Consider the following 9,607-nt stretch of genomic DNA (forward strand, 5'->3'; position numbering starts at 1 on the left):
CCCCTCCCCCCGGGGTCTATCTTCCCTTTGTTTTGGATTCACTTCTCCGCCGGTCCTACCTTTCAGAAAGTGGTTGTTTTTCTGTTTCCAGAATTGCTGTTCTTCTCTTCGATCTGCCGATGGATAGTCTCAGTCTGCTACTTCTCCACCATCTTGACTCCTCCCTCTTAACATCCTAATCTTGTAGTCCAGTGGGGAAGAGAAGGGATGAGGGTGTGGAGAGCCAGTGAAATAACAGAACAATGTAAATGAAGATGGTAGTAGGTGATAAGTGCTATGGGGAGAAGTAAGGCTTGGAGAAGGCTATAGGAGCCAGTGGAGAGAAGTAGGTGTAATCCAGTTATATTGGAATGAATGTGCCAGATTTGCAGAACAAATCAGCTCCAAAGGGGCAGTAGCAGCTGGGATACAGAAGCCTCCAAGTAGACCCAAACTCCTTCCCAGGAGTCATTTATCCCATGCAGCTGAGAGATCACAAGGAACCATGAGAAGAGCACAGGCTGTGGAGTCAGACAGATCTGGACTGAGATACTGGTTCTTCTGCTCCTCAGTTTTGTGGCTGTGAGTAACTTGCCTCTCAAATTTTTTGTTTCCTTATCTAAGAACTGTAAAAACATTGGTCATGTAGAGATGATGGGAGAGTTAAATAAACAGTATCTCATAGGTACTCAAACAGTGGTAGTTTTCTCTAGCCGAAAGATTCCCACTGCTGGTGTCAGGAGTGAACAGCAGTAACCTTGAAGCTGCTGTCCATACAGAGAGGTTATGAAGGGGTCGATAACAAGGGCTTTCCCAGTCAAGGTTGATGTGGCTACCACCACTGCAGAATGGCTACGAGATAATAGCAGGCCCAGTCCTAGTCCTAGGGTGTACTGTTTATGTGTTCCCAGAGAGCCTTCTGCTCCATGAGCGCGCTCTATTGAGTTGTTCCCATGGCAGAGATGTCCTCATGCACCGTGGTTATTTCAATATGTCCATCCAATATATCCCTTCAAAGCTATTCTTTGTCACCTTGTCCATTTTTTTTTTCTCCAGGACCTTGACTATTCAAACAAACCAGCATGCAGTATACAGTCAGCCATAAGCTGTATAGATATGTGTACCCCCCTGGCCATCTCATCACCTAGACAAAGCGAACAACAGGATGTGCCATTCAGAGTTCCCCAATGCCTATAGACATGCCTATTTGCATAGGATGTAGCCGGCACCAACATACTGTCCGGAATCCTGTATAAGCCAGGGTTATGCTCTTTCTTCTCAGTCAACTGATCAATAGAGTTGGGAGAGAGGGAGCAAGGCAGGGCATCCATTTCTCACCCATTCTCTCAGCTTTTTTTTACTTCCATCTGTGAGGGTCATCCACAGGTCTTTGCATGTTAGCAGAGAGAACTACAGAAATTATGCCACCTCATACCACATTCTCCAGCAGACAGACCTTGTCTTCTTCCAAACAACAGTCAAAGTTTCTGGCCTTCATTGTATTTGGTTCTCCTCCATTCACCGCCTACTTCTGAGTAAATCACTTTGACCTGGAGAAAGCCGATCACAGACTGGCTTATTATGGGTTATACACCAATCCCTGAACCAGTACCTGGAGCTATTGCAATGAAATTTGTCTGACTAGGAGTGGCCCAAGCTCACCCAGGGAGCAGACCACTGGAGTAGATCCTACCCAAACTAATGGCTGCTAAACTACAAAAAGAAAATCTGGGAGCCATTAGGAAGGGGGAAGAGGAAAGTGAATGACAGATGACTAACCAAAAAATACCCACTATTGTCACCACTTCCCTTCTCCTCATGTCTTGATGAATGAGAGGAGAAAGTAGGAGGCACAAGAGGAAGGCAAGGGGTCAGTAGAGAAGAAGAGGGAGTGAAAGATTAAGATGAACATGAGAATTAGGGACAGTGAAATACATAACCAAAAGGGAAATAAGGAACCACCATACTTTATTCCCAATTTGCCTCCAGAGATGATAATGATATCAGTGTATGTTTATGCAAACATAAGAGTTGATTCCAAAAAAATATTTTAGTAATAAGGGCTCTATAAACACTAATTGAAGCTCTCAAGGTTCTGCTTACTGTAGAGCAGAGGTCCTTCCCTTTCTCCTCCATGAAGCACTCCAGTTACCTTTCCTGTCACTTTATTACAATTATTGGTACCATTTGATTTGAATATAACTTCAGTGTATATCTTATTTAGGATATAGTATGTACTGCAGCAAGTAATTCCTTGTCCCTATGTGTCTTCTCACTAAGCCAGTGATCCTCACCCGGGGTGATTTTGCCTCCTCAGGAGACATGGGGCAGTATCTGGAGATGTTTTTGACCATCACAACTAAGGGAGCTACTGGCATCTAGTGGGTAGAGACCAGAGATGCTGCTAAGAAGCCCACAATTCACAGGACAGTCCTCTATAATGAAGAACTATCTGGCCAAAAATGCCAACAAGACCAAGTGGAAAAACCCTTATCTAGTTGCTTAAGTGCACTGCAAATTCATTGCTTCAGGATCTCTCGAGCACTGGGATCATTTGGAACCCAGAACAAATGCCCAGCAAGGACTCACTTGGCTTCAGTTGAGTATACAATACAACTGACACAGTATAGTTTCACTTAAAAGAGAATCGCTCTGAAAATGGGCAAAATTGATCAGTAGAATAGCTGATAAAATCAATATATAAAAATTCCACTTTCCAGTCAATGGAAGGTTCTCATTCGGACTGACACACACTGAGTTATTTTTCCTTACCTGGACACATGGGCATCACATGCATTTTGTGAAAAAGTGGAGAACTTTGTCAACAACTTCACTACAGTGAGGTTCTGATCTCTGTGTTTGTAGCTCAGCAAAGTTTATGTGGGCTCTCCAGTAATCTGATTTTGATGCTATAAACTTTAGGTAGACTTATACCATCTCTGTTAATGTGAAATACGTGGTATCTGACAAAATGTATATATTCCCCCTCACCCAGATTTTACTTCTTCAACTTGAGTGATATTTACTGATTTATACACATCGAAGGCCACAGGCATGGGGACACTATTCCCACAGACTGCATTGCCTTCCCTGATCTTTCCAAGAGCCATGGCCTATATTTATAGTAACTCAAGGAGGGGCCTCTAGAAGCTAGGTAATGCTGAGGAACAACCTCAAAATCTCAGCAGTTTAGCACATCAATGGCTTATTTCTTTTGGGTGCAAAGCCCACTGCAAACCCAGCCTAATCTTCAGAGCAATTATCCTCTCTACCTAGTCCAGACTGAAGGCAGTTCCATAACCTGAAGCTACAACATCTGGAACACACAGCCACCTTGATGATCGTTTAAAAAAAAAAGCAAGTGAGGAGAGGGTATCCTACTGGCAATTAAGCGCTTCAAACCAGAGGGTGACATTGACCCAGAACTAATCCCCTAATGTGGTCCAACCACAGGGATTGCGAAGTGTAGCCTTCTGTGAGCTCAGAAGGGGAGAACAAGATACTGGCCAGTGCTCAGATTGCCTAACTCGGGGTCTCTGCCACAGTTGGAACCTGCTCTGTCAGTGTTACTCTGAAAGCTGCAAGAGTTGTGGTTTCAAATGAGATCAAGACTATTTACTGCATATTTCCACTAAAAGAAAAATTACTGAGTACTTATTATTTCAAATGAAGTTATGAATTCAAACTCAACATACAAGATACATGTTTAAGCTAATTACAGTTGTCCTTGCTGTCTGAGTCGGAACCAGTTGCCTCTTTGGTTGGTCCCTAGTACTACATTTAGTACTAGAAATGTCTGACTTAGTGCTAGAAACTATAAGTGTTGCCATGACCAGACCAGAAATGCAAATGCCACTGCTACAGCATTTGAGATGGAATTGCCCTAAGAATCTGCTTCTAGTCCAGCATGTGACTGCATAGATAGCTGGTGAACTTCATTAGTGGATGTTTTTGTTCCTTCAATTGAACCAACACATATTGATGGAACATTTGTTCACTGCTAGACATTACACAAAGTCATAAGAGGTACATTAAGAAACACAGAAATCTAATTCCTAACTGGAGAACTATGATAAAAAGAATAGGTCATATTCTTAGGTAGTAAACTCCATATGGCACCTTGCAGAGGGGATCACCCCAAGAAAGAGACCCTGAGACAGGGGTTTAAATGCAAGAGATTTATTTCAGAGCTAATTCTGGAATGAGTACAGGAATGAATTAGCTTTCCATTACTGCCATAATAAATTACCACATATGTGGTGGCTTAGAACAACACAAATTTCTTATTTCATCATTCTGTAGGTCAGAAGTCTGACACAGATCTCACTAGGCTAAAATCAAGGTGTCAGCAGCCCTTGCCTTTTGCAGGTCCTAGAGACCACTTGTGTTCTCTGGTTCATGGCCCCCTTCTTCCAGTCGGAGATGGTGACCCCCATCTTCAAAGCCAGAATATCTCATGTCTCTGACCTCCCTCTGTCATCCTTCTCTCTCACTACAGTTGGGAAATGTTCTCAGCTTTTGAAGGCTCATGCCATCAGATCAAGCCTACCTAGATAATCTGGCTTTATCTCTCCATTTTAAGTCCCAAAAGCTGGACCTCATCTACACAGTCCCCTCTGCCCCATAAAGTAACGCACTCACAGGTTCTAGGGAGTAGGGTGTGGATTTCTTTGGGGCCATTATTCTTAGCTACCACAGGTAAGAGCGCCGAATCCTAACCACTAGACCACCAGGGAGCGTCTTACCTACCACAGATAGCACGGAGCGAGACAGCAAAAAAAAGCCTACAGAGTGCATCTATGACCAGGTCCCTGGGGATCCATCCCACTGGAATCATCTGGGAGATGGTTTAGAACTCCCCTCAGAGTTGTCCTAATCTGAAGGACTTCAGTCTACCATTGGCTGAGGGACTGCTGCTGAGGGCATTTCCTGGAAGTCCTCATGTCAAGAATCCTAGAAGCTCCCGGGAGGGGGGGTGCCTGGGTGGCTCAGTCAGTTAAGTGTCTGACTCTTTATTTTGACTCAGGTCATGATCTCAGGGTCATGAGATTGAGCTTCAAGTCAGGCTCCACAATGAGTGTGGGGCCTGCTTAAGATTCTGTCTCTCCCTGGCCCTCTGCCCCTTCCCCACTGCTCATACTCATATTCTCTCTCTCTCTTTAAAAAAAAAAAAAAAAAAAAAAAGGGAAGAAGAAGCTTCTAGAACAAAGTGATAGCCCAGCAAGCCTGTGAAACATGATTACTGAAGAAATCTTGGTGAGCTACCAACAGCACCTCTCACACAAAGAAACAATTTAGTAAGATGAAGCAATAGATGAATTCTTCATCCTCCTGTTAGGAGGGGTATAATAGAATTATAGGACCAAGAACTGGCAATCTGGGTTCATGACCTTTATTTACCACACAGCATTGAATTCTTGAGCCAAACACTTGTCTGAGCTCCATTTCCAATCTGAGAAGTTGGACCAAATAAACTCTAAAATTGCTCCACTTCAGACGCACTGCTTTTCATGGGTTTTTAGGACACGCACCCTGGCGATGGTTGTGCCTTTCCTTAAACATTTCATAAAAGAAATCTACACCAAAGCAGGGGACAGCTGCAAATATCCACTTCTCCCCAACTCAAATTTTAAATGTCAACACACAGTTCACTTACAGAAAGTCTCAGGAAACAAAAACGAATTATTGAATGGAAGGCTGTAATTATCATGAACACTGCCTGCAATTGACCTGGGACACTAACCAGAGAAAACCGAGAACTGACTAAAGCAGACCTTAATCAACCACAGAGAATTTGGAAAAATTGATCAAGTGTGCCAGACTGCAAATGTTCTTGACCTTGGGGATGAGTTCTTGACCTTAGGAAAACTTGTGACTCACAGAATTTCCTGGGAATCCTTGAGGTAGATTTGAACATGCTCGGACAGGCTCTCAGTTTGCAAATGACTCTGGTTCAAGATAGAAGTTCACCCCTGGGAAATCAGAACTGGCGGGGGGAGGGAATAGAAGCACAATATGAGACAGAATCAGGTTCTGCCGTTCATAGTCCTTTGGCTTTGCTCTGGGGATGTGTGTTATGAAACAATCAGATCCCTTCTTTGTCGTTCATGTACATGCATGTGCCCCAAATCCTCTCTATCAGTTGTCTTCTGCCTACACAAGTGTTGGTCTGGGCAAGAGAGCATGACGAAATTTGGCTTTCGACCCCGCGAATCATACCCATGCTATTTAGAGGAGCATATACTGCAGAATTTGGGGAGGTTACCAATCCATACAGGGGACAGCTTAGTGTATGTCCTCTGAGCTGAGCATGTACTCCCATGTCTTCTATTGTATATTTGCATTTACAGGGGGAAAAGTTCGTGCACACTTGAACAAATGCTATGAAATGGATCTGTTGTATGCCTGAGTGATTTGTTTTCAAATTTGATGGTAATCAAGTTAATGTGAACACACACACACACACACAGAGCACTGTAACTACACTTCATTGTAACACTTTTAAAGTAATGACCTTTTGTTTCATTGTCACATTTCCGGATGAACTTTCAGATTTTCCTCTACATCGCTTTTATATATTAACATTGAAGAGATACTGAGTTTCAATCCCTTCTAGTGATTCACTGTCTATTTAAAATAACACAAGAGAAAAGCATTTAACTGCTGCAAAGGAGTACATACAAACCACTTACAGCTCATTCTGTTTCTTTTAATCTTTCAAAATATAAATTCTATTTACAAAGCGCAAAGAACAAAATTGTGTGTAAGCTCATCCTTGAGACTGAATAGCACTTAATAATTTATTAAGAGCATGTTCCCATTTCTTACATGTCTGTGACTCCTAATAATGCTTTTAGGTTGAAGACAGGTATAACTTCACTTTACATAGAAAGAAACTGAGAAGCTACGTGCTTTGACCAGGGTTGTTCTGTGGTTGCTCAGAGTCCCAGTTTCCACTCTGTTCCCCACCCGGTCCTTGCAGTAGGAAGGATGGAGGTGGGGTGACCCCAGTAATCTCACAGGTCCTGCTCAAATGGGCAAAATGTTCCCAGGCCTCCAAGCTCTCTGTTCTGTAACTTTTCCCTTTGACTCTTCTGAGTGTCCTCACCTCCCACACTAATTTCTTAGCAACAACTCTGCTTAAAACTCAGTAAGTATTAGCATACATCCCAGTGTTTCTTCTTCCACCAGGATTTCAGCTTTTAATGAAATTCTGGAGCTTCATCTCTAAGAATGAAATTTCAGAGAGCTTTGGGCTGAAAGTGATGGCTGGCTGTTGGGGTTTTGTGTGGTAGGAGAGAGGGACTTTATAACACCAGTTCTGTTGGGTGGGCAATTGAGCCTTTCGTGATTAACCAAGGCTTGTATTTTCTTTTTCTTTTTCTTTTTTTTAAGGCTTCTTTAGGCATGTTCTCCTCTGTGTCCCTTATAATTTAAAAACATTTCTTTGGAGAGTTTTGTTGTGAAATGGAAAATTGAGGCTCTATTCCAAAACATGGTTTCCCAAAACTTGTTCTCTTAGAAACGGAGTGGTTTATGTGGTTTACGTTTTCATCACTGTCTGAAACATATTTTCCAAAGGACAGAGCCACATATGCCCGCTGGTGCCCTTGCTGACTTTGGCAGCTGGTGAAAGCATTTTTTTTTTTTTTTTGGTGACTTTGGTCATCTAACACTTAGTTAACCTCGAGACACGATGTAATTATTCACAAGACTCTGCATATTGATTTTTTTTAAATAATGTCAATGGCTGAAAAACTTGATTTTTTAAAATGTTTTATTTGGTTGTTTTTTAAATATTCTTAACTTGGCTCCTTAAAGTGACCATTCCACTGATTCCCACCCTTTCACAAACAGAAAAATAACAACAAAAATTTCAGATAAACTATATATTTAGCTTACTGGAGAATATCTTTGCTATGCACCAGTGGAGTAAATTTTTTGTTATAAATACTCTACTCTTGCTGGGGGGTAGGGGGGAGGGGGAGAAAGTATTCAAAGGAAAGTAAGTTTTGATCTGTTTGTGTGTGCTGGTTGGGGGTTGGGGGGGATGATGAGTACAGCCAGAGAAGAGGAATAAAAGAGAAGCTAAGAAGGTAGAGATTCAGTCAGAACGAGGCACTGAGACTGTTTTCTCAGCTGTAAGAAGAGAGTTGGAGGAGTGCCTGGGTGGCTCAGTGGGTTAAAGCCTCTGCCTTAGGCTCAAGTCATGATCCCAGGTTCCTGGGATCGAGCCCCACATTGGGCTCTCTGCTCAGCAGGGATCCTACTTCCTCTTGCTCTCTCTGCCTGCCTCTCTGCCTACTTGTGATCTCTGTCAAATAAATAAACAAAATCTTTAAAAAAGAAGAAAAGAGTTGGACAACAATGTTGAAAGAATCCACTCAAAAAGCTGAGCTTCCAAGAGACCCAGTCTACTAGGTGCAAAGAGCAGGGCAAACAGTAAGAAATTCTTGAAACTTCTACCCCAAAGTCTCAAGCTAGAAGAAGCCAGCCTTGAATTGAGGCCTCTGGAGAAGATGACTTTGATAGCTGGGCCATTGCCTTTTTAATCTGTAGGGACCCTGAGAGAGAACAATAGTCTTTTCCTATACTATATGCATTTCTAAGGGAAATTTAAAACCCACATAGAAGTAGACTTCTTCCCCAAACTAACAAAGGTCATTATTTCAGGCTAAAAGATTCTTCTTGAATTGTTTTCTGGGATAAAGACGTTAAATCAATTTTAGACATTAATCCCAGAAACGACTCAGAAAGGAGGACTATCGCACTGCACTTTTCTTCAGTCCATTCTGGTTGAGTACACGTTACTGTTTGGGCCAGAATTCACAAACCAAGCCCAGTGGGGTTCACAGTGGGAGATTCAGTACATGCTAGGATTTGACTACATTGAATACACATGTTCAATGATTCTGCAACAAGAACACAAGTTGGCTCCAGGTCCTGAACCAGAAAAGATACCCGAGCCTCCCAGTAAGGAAGGAGAACTGGCAAATTCATAAATTATAATTCCACATTTACCCTAATGTTTGTACTGAGTCTAAGATCTTGCTAAATTATCAGCATGTGAAAATGCTATTTGAACCTTGTTTCTACTTAGCCATGTGTTTGAAATTTAAACTTCCAGAAATTCAGCCCCATTTCTATTTACTCATTATCACTGAAAGTTTTACCCAAGGCAAGCTCTGTTATGCAACCTAAGTTATTATCTGCTACAACATTAAGAGAATCCAGTGTATCAACTTGGTAATTTTTCTTTCTTTTTGCAAATATTTGCTCCAGTGGTATTTACTTTACCTAATACGTGTAAAGGAGGGTCTAACCCAGCACTCACCACTCTTCTTGGGGAAGCAGTGATTTTGATCAGCAACCTAATTTAAACTCCAAATCCAGTTCTGGGGATGATTAATGTGTATCCCAAGAAGGGGCTTCAGGGGGTTGTCAAATCCAATGCTGTATTATAAGAATATGAGAATACGTGTGTTTTTCTGAAGAAATAAGTCATAATTCTCAAAGAAGTCTATGACTTTAAGCAAATCTATGAAATCAATACAAAAAATTCTTTGTCTAGGAAGAACTTGAGAAAAGGGCAAAGCCTTCCAAAGATAACACCCATTTGAAGGTAGCC

The sequence above is a fragment of the Mustela lutreola genome, chromosome 4, assembly GCF_030435805.1.
Source record: "Mustela lutreola isolate mMusLut2 chromosome 4, mMusLut2.pri, whole genome shotgun sequence".
Lineage (NCBI taxonomy): Eukaryota > Metazoa > Chordata > Mammalia > Carnivora > Mustelidae > Mustela > Mustela lutreola.